Source organism: Aedes albopictus, chromosome 2, assembly GCF_035046485.1.
Source record: "Aedes albopictus strain Foshan chromosome 2, AalbF5, whole genome shotgun sequence".
NCBI classification, from domain to species: Eukaryota; Metazoa; Arthropoda; class Insecta; order Diptera; family Culicidae; genus Aedes; species Aedes albopictus.
The window spans coordinates 402,641,533-402,658,971 of record NC_085137.1 but is presented as its reverse complement, the minus strand read 5'-3'; the positions used below and the strand labels follow the sequence as shown (position 1 = coordinate 402,658,971).

Genomic DNA, 17,439 nt, shown 5'->3' with positions numbered 1-17,439 from the left:
CATTCATGGATACAGGCAGAGCCGTAGCGTAGTCCCATGGCGCCCTTGGCAAGCATACAGATTGGCGCCCCACGACAATTGGTGATTGTGATTTTTTAAAAAGATTGTAGTTATTCATTTTTTTTAAATGTTTAAAAGTTGGGTTTTGGTGTTTCGAAAAAACAAGTTGTCCCTCGATTTTTTATTTTCTTAGAGTACTTTTCATTCGTGTTTTTCTTTTATTGTTCAATGGATGTCACCTAATTTTTTTCCAAAATTTATTTCTCTTGTACGAATATAAGTGCAAACATATTTTGTATTTCAAGAATTTCACTAAGACCAACATAATAATAAGAAATGACATTAATGATGAATACATTTCTTCAAGATATCTTACTGATTTTTTTCTTTCCTGGGTTTTTTGTTCAACTGAATGATGTTTAAAAAATATACTCAATTGATTTTCAAGGGTTTTCAGGAAAACTCAAACGATTTATTTTACAAATTTTCGGCGATTAAAACCAATTGAGCGTTTTACCAGAATTTTTCCATTAACTTAAACGGATCTTCTGAAGTTTAATTACAATATTTCACAGAAGATCTGTGACAAACTTTTCATTAATCATTAGACAAGCTCTAGACAGGATAACCCAACATACATTTTTGCTGTAGGATGCAATATACCACTCTAAAGCAAGGTTTAGCTTAAGAAACTGCTATACAGCTGGTTCTGCTCTCGAGGTATTCCCGAAGAAATTTCTATATGAGCTTTTGTTGGAATCTGTGTAATAATTCCTGCTGGTATTACTAAACAAAATTATGCAGGAATCTCTGAAGGAATTCTGCTGGAATATCCGGTTCATCTGAAAATCCAGGAGACATTTCAGCAAGAATTTCCAACGGAATTCATGTAATAATTCTTACAGGAATTTCTGTAGTAGTTTGTGAAGAAATACATGAAGGAATGCCTGTAGGAATTCGTGGAGAACCCCTGGAAGAATTTCGGAAATACTGCTGGAATTTTTGAAGGAATCCCGGTAAAAGTTTCTTAAAAAATCTCTTGAGGATTTTCTACAAAAAATCCGTAGAAAATTTTAAGAAGAAATCCCAGAGAAATTTTTGAAGGAATCCATGGAAGCTTTCAATCGAACTCTTTAAAGAAATTTTGTTACAAATCAATGGTAGATTTTCAAACGGAAAACCTAGTGATGTCTGAAGAAATTCTATATTTACGGTTTTCTGAAGGAATTTATTATGAAATTCATGTTTTCCATGGAAATTCTACCAGAAATGTTTGGATCTCTAGTGAACATGGAACAATTTTTGAAGATTTTCCAAGCTCTAATGTTGTCGTTGCCTTTTTTCTGAAGGAATCTATAGAACACTTTTTGAAAAAATATTTGGTCAAATTATTTACTAAAGAAATCTATAAAATATTTTCTAAAAAAAAATAACAGGAAGAATTTCTGAACGAATGCTTAAAGGCATTGCTGAAGAAATCCCTGCAGGAATTTCGAAAGGAATCTCTGCAGGGTTTTCTGTACAAATTACTGAAGGGTTTCAAAGTTAACCTTGTAGATGTTTTTGCAGGAATCTTCTTAGGAAGATTTCTGAAGAGAATTCTGGAAAATTTATAAAGAACCTTTTTAAAGATTTTCCAGGAGAAACCCAGGAAAAAAAATGTGAAATAGAAGTAGGAGGAATTTCTGAGGCTATCCTTCAAGAAAATTTACAAATTTATCACTGAAAGATTTTTTGTAAGAATATCTGCTGAAACTCTGACATAACTAAGGTAAAATTATCTAATAAAATCTTTAGAGAAATATCAGGAGGAATCGTTTGACTTATTCCTGAAAAACATTCTAGATAACTTCCTGAATTTCTAAAGGAATAAAATAAATACTTCAATGAATGCGAAGAAAGCCATCGGAAGTAATCTCAAAACATCCCCAGTGAGAATGTTTAGGAATTTTTAGAAAGAAACTAGAATTTTGAAAATGGTTTCTCAAAATAAAATAGTAGATAAACTCCCTGCTCATATCATGGTAAATGCTTAGAATAAACTAGAGGAATCTGAGTTTTTGAGAATACTGAAAAATGAAAAAAAAAACATTATCAATCTCAAATATTATAAACAGTGAAATCTTGACAACATTCCAGAAAACATAAGCAACATCCGATTGAACACGAATGTCAACTCATCTGGTAAAGTGTTCTTTATAAAACATAATAATTATAATTAGCATCATCCAGTTTCCTTCTAGCCTTAGGCCTTTTCGGCGCCCCTCTGAGGTTGGCGCCCTTGGCGGGGGCCAACCTGGCCAACCCCACACTACGGCTCTGGATACAGAGCATACTCACCAAATTTACTCACTGCCCTGCTGTGGATAATGGCACAGTATCCAGAGTCCTCGGGAACAATGATGAAGTTCTACCTGCCGGCATAGGATTCAAATGGAACGCTTTGTCAATGCCGTTTCAGTTCCATATGTCAAACGCTAGAGCGAAAAAGCTTTATGATACCAGACATCCGAAACCCTCTGAAGCGCAAAGATACGTTTCTGAAGCCTATGAAGCCCCTAAAGCCATTGGAACTTCTCTAAAACTCGCTGAAACGCCCTGAAACCCCTCGTAATGAACTGAAAGCCTCTGAGCTCTGAAGCCCCCTGAAACCTCTTGAAGTCTCTAGAAATCAGCATGCAATATCTTGAAACTGCTCTAACATCTATCCTGAAGGTCTCCTAAATCACTTGAAACATGCGGAAACGCCCTGAAATTGAAGTCCTTCGGAAGCGCCCATGATACATCTGCAAACACCTCTAAAACCCGTTTGGAGCTCATCTAAAATATTCAGTAGGTCGGCTCCAGAGAGCCCTCTGTAACACCTAGGGGCCAACTGGAAACCACCTGAAATGCATCTGGAACTCCCTTTAAAACGCCTTAGCCTCTCCTCAAGCATCCTAAAGCTCTTTGAAACCAACCCCCCCCCCTCCTCCGCTTCTACTGATCGCTTTAAATCGTCTTGAAACCGCTTTGGAACCTTTCTCAAACAGTCATGAAGCTTTTCTGAATGCTTCTGAACCCCCGAGAACGCCTATGAAATTCCCCTGGAACTCCTCTGAAAACCGACAGGTTTCTTTCTTGAATTCCCTCCAGGATTCCTTCGTCAATTTCTATCTCAGTTCCTTCTTTTCTCTCTCAGAGTTCTTCATTTGATTAATCGAGGGATTTTCTTCCTGTAGGGTTGCCAGGGCCTTTAAAATTCTGGTTTGGTGGTGTTGTACGTTTGAAGCTTTTACCATCATTGATGACGTCAAACCCGACATCAACCTATCATTCGCCTATTTTTATTTTGGCCACCAAACCCAACTAGGACCCAATTGTTGCTCGATGTTGGTCCAACAGTGGCCCAACACTCGATAATAATTGACCCGACTTTGACCCTACATTCGATATTTTTTCAGTCTGGCGGAATCATGCAGGGTTTTTCGTGTTTCGTGCCCAGCTACTCATTTGAGTGACAATTTATTCAATTGACAAGGATTCGCTTCTCATTTGACAGGGATTGAATGATTGATTGATTGATTGATTGAATGAAATCGTTTTGAACATGAATAGAAGGAAAAATGACTGAAAACACTTGTGAGTTAGAATTTATCGCGGGTTTCTTTCCGGAGATTCTTCCAATTTTGCCAAAGCTCCTTCAGGCATTTTTTATTGGTTTTCCGGCATGGCTCTCCAAATGTTGTTCCGTAATTTTTGCGCAATTTCTTCAGAGGTTCACCCGGGGATCATCATACAGAGTTTTTTCGGGATTTCTCTGGGAGTTCTTACCGTGATTTCTTTTTGAGGTTTCCAGGGCTCCTCTAGGAATTTCTCAAATATTTCCTCCCGCAATTACTCCCATTTTTTCCGATCTGTCCAAGTTTTCCTCAGGATTTCTTCGGAAGTTCTTCTCGAGATTTCTCCAATAATTCTTCTTGGAGTTTCTCGCGAGATTTCACCAGCATTGCTTGCGATATTTTCCGGGAACTTGTACAAGGCATTTCGTAGATTATCCCTGGAGGGATATGCTCTTGGAAAACTCCTGAACCAAACTCCGGGAGCAAGAGAAATCCCAAAAGGAATACCCAGAATCCCGAGTCAATCGCTGGTAGAGATTCCGAAAAGATCACTGCGACAGTATGTCCTACCTTCTATACGAGAAAAAGCCTAAGAAAACTTCTAAAAGAAATCCAGGAAGGAACTTCTTCAATGGGTCCTAGATCTCCCGAAAGAAACTCCGGAAGAAACCCCGGAAAAAATCTTGGAGAGAAAGTCCGGAATAAATCGTGAAAATCGGAGACGCATTCCGGAAGCAACACCGGGAAGGGAGCTTTTAAAAAAGTCTATTCTAGAGTCTTCTTTTAGTTCCCTTTAAGAAACTGGGAATAAAATCCCGCGAGAACATTTAAGTAATATCCCAGGTGAAACGCTCTAGATGAATTAAAGCTCTCGAGAATATCTTGAAGAACTCACAGTAGGAACTGCGGAAGAAATCCCGTGAGGACTCCAGGAGCAGGAAATGCTGAAAACAATACGAAGAAAAGCCTAGAATATCCTCTAGAAGAAACCACATGAAAAACTCGATGAGAAATATCACCTGAAATCTCAAAAGGAACGAGGAAATAAACTTAGGAAACAATCTTGGCAGAAAGTCCAGGATGATGTACTCTGACGGACATCCCGGGAGCAACACCAGAAGTAATCTTCTAAGAGAAATCCCGAGAAAACTTTCTGGTTAAACTTCCGTAGAAATCTGGCGAGAACCTTTAATAAATACTCCGAGAGAAACAGTACAAGAAAACTTACGATATTTTTTTTTTCTGGAAATAATTGATGAAACGCTGGGTGCAATATAGCAAAACCTTTGGAATAATTCCCAGGAAGAACTCTCGCAGGAAAACAGCAAAAACTCCTTAAGAAATCCTGGCAGGAACTCTAATAGAAATGCCAGGATTAACTCCTGTAGAAACTCTGGAGAGAATTACGCGAAAATCTCTGGGATGAGTTCCGAGAAGGACTTTTGAGGCACTGAGGACTGAGAGAAACACCTGAAGCAACTGTGGAAAATTATTCAGGAGCAATCCCGAGAAAGACTTTAAGAGACATTTCGTGACAATACCTAAAAATATCCTAAGAGAAACTCCTGTAGCGAGCCCGGAAGGAATCCCCCGAAAATTTCCACTAGAAAACGCAGGAGGAACTGCGGAGTTTCTTTCGGGAGTTCTAGGACTTATTTCTGATTTCTGATAAAGTTCTCCTCTGGGTTTCTTTTAGAAGTTTTCCAAGGTTTTCTATAGTTAATTCCAGTATTTTTTGCAATGATCTTCCCGGAATCCCTATCGTAAATTGGTTCGCGATTCTGGGAAAATAGTTGGAAAGTCATTCCCGAAAACCACTCAAAAATTCCTGAAGGAACTTCGGTAGGATGTCCGGAAGCAATCCCTGATAAATTCTGGGAGCATACGAAGAAACCTGCGAAATATTCCTACAGAAATTCCGGAAGGATGATGAAAAAAATAAGGAAAGAAAAATCTAGGAAAACCTTTGGGTATAGTCTAGAAAAAAAAACTCCTGGGCAAATCCAGAATTGTAAACGCCTTGGCAAGAAATCCTGGTGAGAACCTGGTGAGAATCAGTTCAATCCCGAAAGATTCTCAAAGTTTAATTCCGGAATCCCAAAAAATACGGACAAATCTTGTGATAAAGTCTGGAATGCATTGATTATCTCTTAAGGGCAGATTTGTTAGAATCTCAAAATGTCTGACTTTGGCACCTTCTTATGATTTTAAGCGCACAAAGCTCTTCTCAAACAAAACCCGCGCACGTGATCTTCTTATTTCAAGTTCATAACAAGTTAGCACGAGAAACATACAAAATGTACTGTTTTTAGAAGCTTGTTTCTTGAGATTTGCGCGTTTGAAGTTCTGATGCACTGTTGAAGCGTTTGCCCTTAAGAAGGTATATCTATACTAGGATAAGCTTGGAAAAACATCGTGAAAAAATATTAGCAAGAAGAACTACATGAGAAATATTAATAATATCCTGCAGAAATCCCAAAAGGAACTCCTGAAGAAACACCGGAGGAATATCCAGAAAGAAATCCTGATGGAAATCTTTGGAGAAAACTTTATATAAGTATTTTTGGCTAGAGTTTATCTCTTCGATTGATCCGCGTCCTTCGTCCAATTTGCACAATCATATTGGAACCGTCGGTTTGCCGGAAATAACTGAAAACTGGCAACCTTCCTCATGTTCCTATAGTTCAGATTCATTCTTAAATTTCAGATCATATCCAGGATCAGAAGATGTTAATGTTCAATTTGCGGTACCAACTACCCGTAAAAAAAGTTGTTAAATCACGAACCCGGCAGATGAAAGGAACGTCAAGTGTACCGTTAACCGTTATGTGTCCGACAAACTTTTTGCTTTTTTCTACACCGTGCTTTTTAAATGAGCGCTGGGTACATAAGGGTTAACACTGTTGGCAGGATTTTTAACACCGTTAGTTCCTCCATTGACCCATCATCAGGTTAACAATTAAACTTTTCACGAGCAGCAAGAAGTAGGTAAGTTGTAGGGGTCCCCAGTTGACCTAGTGGTTAAGGCTATGGTTCGCCAATCCGGAGACGGCGGGTTCGATTCCCGTTCCGGTCGGGAGCTTTTCTCGATTTCCCTGGGCATAGTGTATCATTGTACTTGAATCACAATATACAAATTCATGCATTGGCAGGCAAAGAAAGCCCTTCAATTAATAACTGTGGAAGTGCTCAAAGAACACTAATTTGAAGCGAGGCAGGTCAAGTCCCAGTGAGGACGTAGAGCCATGAATAAGAAGAAGAAGAAGATGGTAACAGCTTTAATTTTCTTCCAACCGAATATTTTGTCAATGGTACATATTTCGTTTTCTATGGGTGCATTTTACAGCTTGCCTAAAAAAAAAAAATCGAAATAAAACAGGAAAACACTACGAAAAGCGACGCGACTATTATGCGATTTGCGTCTGACGCTTTGCACGCCCCAATATAAAATTATAATCCCGCGGTTGTTCTCCGAAAGCAGAAATTACCCATTTATGGACTCGTATTCCGATCCGAGATCCTAGATGGGAGGCGGCGGAAGGTGAAGTCTCAATTCCTTGCGGGACGAATTGTGACGGCACATGGCCCACTAGCCAGTCAGTCAAAAGTGCCGGGTATAAAATTTTACTCACTTGCATTGTGTCGGGGTCAGCTGTATAAGCTGTGAAGTTCGGTTTATAGCCCCAAAAAAATCTTTGATGTGCTGCAGATCCGGAGAAGAAGGGAAATCGAAAGATATACCCCGAGAAGGAAAGAATAACTGATTGCTAAATCGTAACAAAATTTTGGGTGTGACCAGTTTGGGGTCTCCAGTTAGCTTAGTGGTTAAGGCTATGGATCGCCAATCTGGAGACGGCGGGTTCGATTCCCGTTCCGGCGGGAAAATTTTCTAGACTCCCTGGGCATAGTGTATCATTGTGCTTGTCTCACAATCAGTCTTGTTAGCGATCACAGTCTTTGACACCTTTTCGTCGATATTCGGCTGCCTTTGTCTCCAACATTCGCAACACAAGCGATCAAACTACTGTCCGGAACAAAAATGTCGATTGAATGCGCTTGAGCACGATTGCGTCTTCGGGAGATGGTTCGGTTTTTGTTATTTCTGTCTTTGCCATAAAGAGAGCTTCTTTGGATAAATGTATGTATCGTAATCGATTTATCACACACGAATAAACTAATATTATATCAATCTTAATCAAAATTGGCTGAAATCTTGCGAAAAGCTGGAATTAGACAAATGTCATCGTGTCAGACGACGTTGATTTGATCCACTTTTTTGTTTATTGATATTCGTTCTGCCGCTCGTGTTGTGTGTAAGAGGTAGCGGTCGCGCTCGAATGAAACAAAGCAAGCTGACACCCTACCGCGGTAACGAAACGAAGGTAATGAAAAGTGTCGAATGTTTACAAGCCTGCTCACAATATACTATTTCATGCAATGGCTGGCAAAGAAAGCCCTCCAATTAATAACTGTGGAAGAGCTCAAAGAACACTAAGTTGGAGAGAAGCAGGCAAAGTTCCAGTGGGAACGTAGATCCACACAAAAGAAGAAGTGTAACCAATATTCCCCTTTTTTTAGTAGATCGCTGTTATTTCACCATAGTCTGTTGGGTGACAGAGATCAAGCGTAGCACTTCATATGTAGATCACGGGCTAGATCACGGGTTCAATTCTCGCCGAAAGTTCCACTTTATCCACTTTGTTTTTGCTGTGCATCATCCTTGAATATCAGTCAGGGATTACCCAAATTTGACATTCTTTAGTTATTTCTTCCTACTCGGTGCACTCGACCAAACCGACCGGCTGAGGTCCAAACAAAACTCCATGTGCTCGGGGTCAACGGTTTGCCGCTGCAACTGAGAGGCCAGAATCGATGGCACGCGACGTCGCACGTCTCCACATCGCACAGTGATGCGAGGGCGGCGAAAAATCAAAAAATCAACTTTCAGATATGGGTCCTGTGTTATGTTTGTACTATTTCTATATATTTCGAGAGCTTATTACCAAAGTTTCAAAAAGATTGGACCGAAATTGATTTTTTTACAGCATTACAAAGTATGTGTTGAAAAGTGTTGCATTTTTAGTTTCTTTGTAAAATGTATGGGGAAACGAAAAAAAATTCAACTGAGTTTTCAAATATGAGGACGCAGTTGGACACATTTCACGCTATGCTTATTTTGAAGAATTTCATGTCGTCTTTCAGAAAATCAATGGGTCATCTTGCGCAAACTTGCGCAACATATGTTTTTAGTCCCTTGAACATAGAGTATGATACAATAATAGTACAAAATAATACCGTCCGTGCCTGAACTTGGTATGCATATCATTGTAGTCAGGGTAAAAGCATCTGTTAAAATGTGTTTTTTTTTTTATTTGTAGCTGAGATTGGCGATGCTAAAACGATTTCATTGCATTTTTGTGTTATTCACTTTAGCCGTCCAAGCTCAAACGTCCTAGAGTTTGACGGAGCCGTACATGCAGTTCGGATGAAGGCAGCGTTCAGTCGTTAACTCTACAGTATTGTTCCGATTTTATCACGCCCCTTTGCAAAAATGCTTTTAAATATACTACAAAATCTATACGCATTTTCAATATTTTAAACGTTGCAAAACACGCCTTCAACATTCATCTTGAAAAAGAGAGGAAACACTTGTTCTTCAATGTAACAGTAATTTGATGAAAACTAAAGGACTGACATGCGGAGGGCGTGATAAAATCGGAACATTACTGTATTAGTATACTAGGGTCAATATGACCCAAATTCGAATATAAAACAGACATATCTTAATTATTTATGTACGGAGACTTATTATTCTGGGGTAACATAAAATGGCATCAACATTTTCGGTAAAATATAAACCGTACGAGCTGAACAAAAAACTTACAAATAATACACTAGGGTCATATATAAACGCGGAAAATCAAACCCTTACAGAGTGACATTTTAACCAAGCAACACCATTTTATATATCATTCGATTGAAAATTTTGTTAAGAACTCGATGTTGAAGTGAAATTTTTTTTTGTGGTACAATGATCACTGGGAATCGACTACAAAGCATATCATGTTGACCATAACACTTACCGTATCTTCAACCATTTAGGTTCTATAAGAAACCTGGTTTTAAGTAAAGTTAAAAAATATGTTTTGATCCCATAGTGTATTCTGCTGGCTGAAACTTGGACAGATCATCGATAGCGGAAGCTATGCTAGATAATTTTCGGACATTTCGTGGTGCCCCGGGGAACTTGTGGCAAGAGACATGTATGTAGTAACGTCAAAACATGGAGTGTAACAGCTCTTTCGTGTGATGTTTTATGAATGTTCTTCGGGTTGTGCCTGAACGGATGGGCTTTAGGAGAAAAGATCGAAGTACAGAACGTCTAAAGACAAAAGGTCGAAGGTCTATGGACAAAAAGTCGAATGGGCAGAAGGTCGAATGAACAAAAGGTCGAATGGACAAATTGACAAATGGATGAATGGACAAAAGGCCGAATGGACAAAAGGTTGAATGAATAAAAACAATTTAGTAAAATGTGCTCTCAGTGGGTTGTAGGACAAAAGGTCAAAGATCAAAAGGTCGAAAGTCGAAGGTCAAAAGGTCGAAAAGTCGAAATAAATGAAATAACTAGGATAAAAGGTCGATAGGACAGAAGGACGAATGGACTAAAGGTCTAATGGGCAAAAGGTCGAATGAACAAAAGGTCGAATGAACAAAAGGTCGAATGAACAAAAGTTCGAATGAACAAAAGGTCGAAGCAAAAAAAAAGTAGTTCAAAAGGTTGAAAGGACAGAAGGACGAATGTTGAATTGACAACATAAAGAAGAGAAACAATGCCGGTGCGACCATGTTTTTTTTCCTGTTTTATGTTCTCACTGCAACTTGACCTGCATCTCTTCAACAAAGAGTTCTTTTAACACTTAAATAATTATTAAAAGCAGGGTTTCTTTTGCTTTCCATTGTATTGTATTTGTATATTGCATAATAAACATAATACCACACTATACCCAGGAAGTCGACATTTTTTTCTGATCGGAATCGAACCTCTAATCTGGGCTTATTATAATAGTTGGTATTTACCTGGTATAAGTGTTTTGAAGAACTTATACCGGAAATGACTTCTACTGAATCGTGTTTGCAAAATCATGAAAAATGGTGTGTCGCAAGTTGAATTTTAAAAACATCAAAATATTGTCCTCTTCCCCAAGGAAACCAGGATTCCGGAACGGTCCTGAAAAAGGCCAATCTCGCCCAAAAGTTCGGAAATTACTTCTACTGGACCTATTTTTTTAAATCATGAAAAATAATGTGTCGCAAGATGGGGTTCAAAAATATCCGAAAATTATCCTCTTCCCCGAGGGAACCAGGATTCCGGAACGGTTCTAAAAGTGGTCAATCTCACCCAAAAGTCCGGAAATGACTTCTACTGGAACGTGTTTGCAAAATCATGAAAAATGGTGTGTCGCAAGATGGGTTTTAAAAACATCAAAATATTGTCCTCTTCCCCGGGGGAACCAGGATTCCGGAATAGTCCTAAAAGTGGCCAATGTGACTCATGGGATGTCAAAATGTCTTCTTGGTAACTAATTCTAATAAATAACAAAGTTTCATAAGCTGTGAAGGTATATAATTCATGTTAAGACTTTTCGCCACCTTTTGTATGGAGCCGCATCACTGTGCATCGTGGTCCCTTTCGGCTTGCTTGTTATTGCTGCTGCTGCTGCTGCTGACCGGCTGGCATCATGTTGGCAAATTTCCGAAATCGTCGCGATCACAAGGTGGGCAGAAGAGCTGGGGGTGAGGAGAGCAGGAAATTTTAATCATGAAATAAATTATCTTGGCTCGTGCCCCGGCGGTCGCTCGCGCAATCGATTCAGTGTTATCCTTTCCGAGCGAGGGCCGAATGCACCTTGCTCTCATTCGGGGCTGGTTTGGATGGGACTTTGTCGGTGGTTATGTGAATAATATAGAAAAAAAGTGTATTCAAAGGACAGGTGCTCCGAATTTGGTTTACCGTTCGGCCTGGAAGAGTATTGGTGTAATAGTTGATGTTTACAAATCGTTTGCTTTTGAAAGGAACTTTGAATTGTCCGTCTCAGAGCTGTCAATGTTTGTCGTACAGCAAAGCAGCTTCTCCAAGTCATCTTTTTGCCCCATTCTATTTCTTAGTCTTGTGGGAATGCAGAAAATTCAACGACTTCCACTATCGCGAATTATGTATATAATTTCTTTCGTAGTCCTAAACTGAACTGCATTTGGATGCAGTCGGCATCATCATTGTTAAAGTTATTTGAAAGCCAGTACTATAGTAGCACATTTTAAAATGCAATCAACCCTAAATAGTATATAATAATACCTAGTGTAAATACAACAATTCTTGAATAAATGGAGTAGAAATTTCCAGCAGTTTGTCATCTTCAACAATTCCACCTGAAATTTGTTTTAATGATCCCTTTTACAAAAAATTTCGGGATAAACCCGGAAAGAACTACAGGGGAATTTCCGCAGAAACAGTGCAAATATTTCTCTGAGATACTCAAGAAAAAAAAAGGAACTCCTGAAGGGTTTCTTATGGAAATTTCTTCGAGGTGAATTCCCGGCTAAACTACCGAAAACAATTTCCGGAGAAACTTCGGAAGGAAGTTTCGGAGGATTCGAACTCCAGTAGGAACTCCCGGATGAACTCTGTAAGTAGTTTCCGAAATATCCTTACAGGGTGCAATCCCGGAAGGAATTCCTGGAAGAATTTCGAAAAAATCTCGTGGAGGAACTTCGGAATTGATTCTTATAGATACTTTCGAATTCTTGCATAAACTTCATAAGGGGTTTGTGGAAGAACCCAGAAAAGCATAGGAACACTGAAAGGAACTCCTGAAAGCACTCTGAAAAGAAAGGAACTGTCTGGTGAACTCCAGCAGGAATTCTTAAAGAAACTCAAAGAAATTCATGGAGAACTTCGGTTGGGAAAAATAAGAAATATTTGAAATTCCGACATTCTGTGAGATTAACTGGAAGGAATTTCCGGAGGAACTCCGAAAAACATGCAGTAAAAAACTGTGGAAGAAATTTACACAAAACTTCGGAGGAAATTCCAAAGGGTTCGCCCTGTGGAATTACCAGAGGATATCTGAAAACAGTTAGCGAAAGAACTCTGGAAGAATTCCCAGGACAACTACAAAACAGAAAACCCGAAAGAAGTTTGTTAGAAAAAGTGGGAAGGAACTTCGTAAGGAATTTTCAAGGATTACCGCAAGGGATTCCCATAGAATAGCTGAAGGATTGTCAGAAGTGTACCTGGTACATTACGATGGTACTTCATCTAAAGCGTTTTCCGGGCGATCTTCTGAAGCAATTACTGCAGGAATTTTGGAACGAATTTCCGGAAGAACCTAAGAAGAAATGGCTGATGGAATTCATGAAAGACGTTCTGAAAACACCGTTCATTTCCAGGAGAAATTCCGGAAGGAATTTCATCGCGATCACCGGTTGGAATTTCCAGAGAAAAGAATCCTTGAAGACGAATTCCCAGAGCGGCTCCGGGAGGTAATTTCGAAAGTTCTTTGGAAAGAACTTCTCTATGAACTTCAAAGAATTTTCCGGATGAACTTAGGAAAAAAAAAACGAAAACAACGGAAGGAATATTCGTAGGAATTTCAGAAGGTTATTCAAAGAAACTCCGAAAGGAATTCCCAATGCAACTCCGGATAGCCGTTCGTTTTGATAGAACTCCGAAAGACATGATACCCGGAGGAAGTGAAGTGAAATTTTCAGAGGATCTGCGGATGGAACTAAACAATAAATTCCCAAAGGATCTTCTTGGGGAATTCTCTGATAAACCCAGAAAATAATCACAAAAGAACTAATACTGGAAAGTGCATCTTCAAGTTTTCTTCGGAGGAACTCTGGAGAAATTCCTGGATTAACTGCGAGTGAAATTTTCATATGAGTCTTACAGGAAATGTCCGGTGGAGCTTAAATAGCATTCCTAGAGAAACTTTTAAAATGATTCGCGGGGGAACTATCCAAAGTGAATACGGAAGAAGAATCCTTCCTGAATAAACTTCGGAAGGAATTCTTGTAAAATATGGGGAAAAACTCCATGAGCAGCACATGTATGATTTCCCAGATATTTTCGTCGGAAAATATTAGCTGTTGAACTTCAGAAAGAATTCCTGGAAGAAATCTTCGAGAAAAGAGGAATAGAGAACTTCCGATAGAACGCCGGAACAAAAATGTAGTCATTCTGGAAGAAATTCCCATTGAAACTCCGAAAAGTTTGTAAAAAAACTCGAGAAGGAATTCTCAAAAAAGAAACTTCTGAAGGAATTTTTAAAATTTCTCTGAGGATCACCGGAAATGATTTCAAAATTAACTCTTGAAGAAAAAAAATCTCCGGAAGGAATTTTTTAGGAACCTCATAAGGATGTCAATATATTATTTGAAATAAATTCCCGATAAAACTCCAAAAAAAATCCTAAGAATCTCTGGGAGAAACTATCTGAAGAATTATTGCGAAAAGAACTCCTGAACGGATTCCCGGAGGAACTTTGAAATGTGTTTCCAGAGAGTCTGCGGTAGCAAATTCGGAAAAAAATCTCCAATCAGAAGGAATTTATCGACGAACTTCATAAAGAATTTCTGAAGAAACTCCGAGAAGAATTCCCACAAGATGTTAGGGTTTTAGGGGGATGTCAGAGACATTTCAAAAAGCTTCAGAGGATTTTCGGCGGGTTTTCGAGACATTCAGACTTATTCTGCGCGGCGTGTGAGGTGAGATGAGTCGAATGAGGTGACAAAAGTCGACTCGATCCCATTTGATTTGCATTAGTCGTCTCACGTCACGTGAGACGAAACTGTCCGTCTCACCTCACACGCCGCGCAGAATAAGCCTGATTACAGAGGCGTTACTCAGGCATTTCAATTGTTTCGAATAGCTACTGTGGGTTCCCGAGGGTAACGCAACTGAGACGCTCCGGAACTCCCGCAAATGCTCCTGAAGCCCTCAGTAATGCTTCTGAAATCAGCTGGAAACTGTCAAGAACTCCTTGAAATATCGTCGGACCCTTTGTAACGTACCTGACACCCGTAGTTATCCCCGAAAATGCCGTTGAAGCTTCTTGATATGCCTCGAAAGTCCCCCTAAAGCCCCCTTGAACTCCATGTAACGCACCTGAAACCTTCCGAAAACCCCGGAAACGCCTATGTAACGACTTGGTAACCCGTTGAAAATTCTCTGAAACTTCCTGAAACGCCTCCGAAATCCCCTTGAACCCGCCCCGGAAACATCCTGAGCCCCCTGGAACCCCCTGGAATCTTCTGAAATGTTTCTGAAACATCCCTGAAGCGCCCTTAAATCCCCTAAATCGCCTCTGAACCCTGTCTGAGACGCCATGTAACCCTTTGAAACGCCCTTGAAAGATCCCAAGAATCCGCCCCTGAGACATCCCGGAACACCCTGAAACCTCTTAAACCTTTTCACATCTACCGTGACATGACTTGTTTTACGCGTTTTTTTAAATAACGCGGTTTTTACGACATTTAAAAAAATAACGCGCACTGCGTACAAAAACCGCGTAAAAAACTTTTGTGTGTACTTCGAAAAAAATTCTGGGAATCCTGGAGGAACTCCTGGAGGAACTCCTGAAGGAACTTCTTAAGCAATTCCCGGAACAACTACTGGATGAACTTTTGGAGGATAATTAGGAAGTAGAAGGAACTTTGGAAGGAATTCTGAAAAGAGCAGTGTCTGAAAAAAAACTTAAAAAGTTGTGATTGTATTAAACAATGGCCCTCTGTTACTTTCAATTTCTGTTCAATTTTTCTTATTGCTCACTTGCGCATCTATCCATTATATTCTTCCATTACACAACTTACTCCCTCTTACTTTAAGTAGTATTAGTGTATGACTCCATACACAGATAATTCCGTGGAGGAATTTCTGCAAAAATCCTGCAGGAAGTTCTAAAACAATACCTGGAGAATCTTATATTACATGAATTATTCGAAAATTCCCTCCAGGATTTCCACGAAATTTACTTCAGGCGTTCACCAAGGAGTCCTTCAGCAATTATACATGCTTCTCTCAAGCAGTTTCTTAGGATTTTTTCCATGGTTTTCCTCTCGAATTTCTTCGGGGATTCCGCCAGAAGTTCTTCCAACATTTCTCTAGAAGTTCCTCGGGAATTTCTTCAGGAATTCCTTGAAAAATCGTCCAGGATACCTCCAGAAGATCCTCGGGAATTCCTCCTGGAGATCCTCGGGAAATCCTAGGGAGTTCCTTTAGTAGCTCCTCGGGTATTCCTCCAGGAGTTACCTAAGAATTCTTCAAACAGTTTTCCGAGAATTCTTTCAAGAGTTTCTCGGGTGTGCCTCCAGAAGTTCCTTGGTAATTCTTCAGGAATTCCTTCTGGAGATTCTCGGGAATTCTCCCACGAGATCTTCGGGAATTCCCACAGAAGTTCCTCAGAAATGTCTCCAGAAGTTCTTCGGGAATTCCTCCAGGAGTTTCCTGAAAATTCCTTCAGTAATTTTCTGAAATTTTCCCGAGAAATTCACGGGGAATTCTTGGAAGTTCCTTGGTTATTCCTCTGGAATTCCTCCTGGAGATCCTCAGAAATTCTTCCACGAGATCTTCGGGAATTCCTACAGGATTTCCTCAGAAATGTCTCCAGAAGTTCTTCAGGAATTCCTCCAGGAGTTTCCTGAAAATTCCTTCAGGAATTTTCTGAAATTTTCCCGAGAAATTCACGGGGAATTCTCGAAGAACTTCTGAAGGAATTCGCAAAGAACTTCTTTGTGGTAGAATCCCTCCAGGATTTCCATGGGAATTTGTCCATGATTTCTCTGGGAATGACTACATAAATTATTCGAAAATTCCTTCCAGGATTTCCACGAAATTTACATCAGGCGTTCACCAAGAAGTCCTCCAGCAATAATGCATGCTTCTCTCTAGGACTTTTCGGGATTTTTTCCAAGGTTTTCCTCTCGAATTTCTTCGGGGATTCCGCCAGAAGTTCTTCCAACACTTCTCTAGAAGTTCCTCGGGAATTTCTTCAGGAATTTCTTGAAACATCCTCCAGGATCCTCGGGAATTCCTCCTGGAGATCCTCAGGATTTACTCCTCGGGGATTCCTCCAGGAGTTACCCAAGAATTCTTTCAACAGTTTTCCGAGAATTCTTTCAAGAGTTTCTTGGGTATGCCTCCATAAGTGCCTTCCTCAGGAATTCCTCCTGGAGATCCCCGGGAATTCTTCCACGAGATCTTCGGGAATTCCTACAAGAGTTCCTCAGAAATGTCTCCAGAAGTTCTTCGGGAATTCCTCCAGGAGTTTCCTGAAAATTCCTTCAGGAATTTCCTGAAAATTTCCCGAGAATTTCACGGGGAATTCTTGGAAGTTCCTTGGTTATTCCTCAGGAATTTCTCCTAGAGATCCTCGGGAATTCTTCCAAGAGATCTTCGGGAATTCCTACAGGAGTTCCTCAGAAATTTCTCCAGAAGTTCTTCGGGAATTCTTCCTGGAGGTCCTCGGGAATTCTTCCACGAGATCTTCGGGAATTCCTACAGGAGTTCCTCAGAAATGTCTCCAGAATTTCTTCGGGAATTCCTCCAGGAGTTTCCTGAAAATTCCTTCAGGATTTTTCTGAAATTTTCCCGAGAAATTCAAGGGGAATTCTTGGAGGAATTCGCAAAGAACTTCTGGAGGAATTCCCGAGGGACTCCAGGAAGAATTCCCGAGAAACTCCTGCAAGAGCTCCCGATAATTTCCTGGAGGAATTTCCAAAGAACTCCTAAAGAAATCCTAACAACTCTAGGAAAAATTTTCGGGAAACTCTGAAT

At 39.9% G+C, this 17,439-nt stretch overlaps 1 long non-coding RNA gene across 1 annotated transcript in view; it reads left to right on the top strand.

Moving 5' to 3' along the window:
* The window catches only part of LOC115270957 (uncharacterized), a 120,119-nt gene that overhangs the window by 91,245 nt on the left and 11,435 nt on the right, over positions 1-17,439 (top strand). The window lies entirely within an intron of this gene.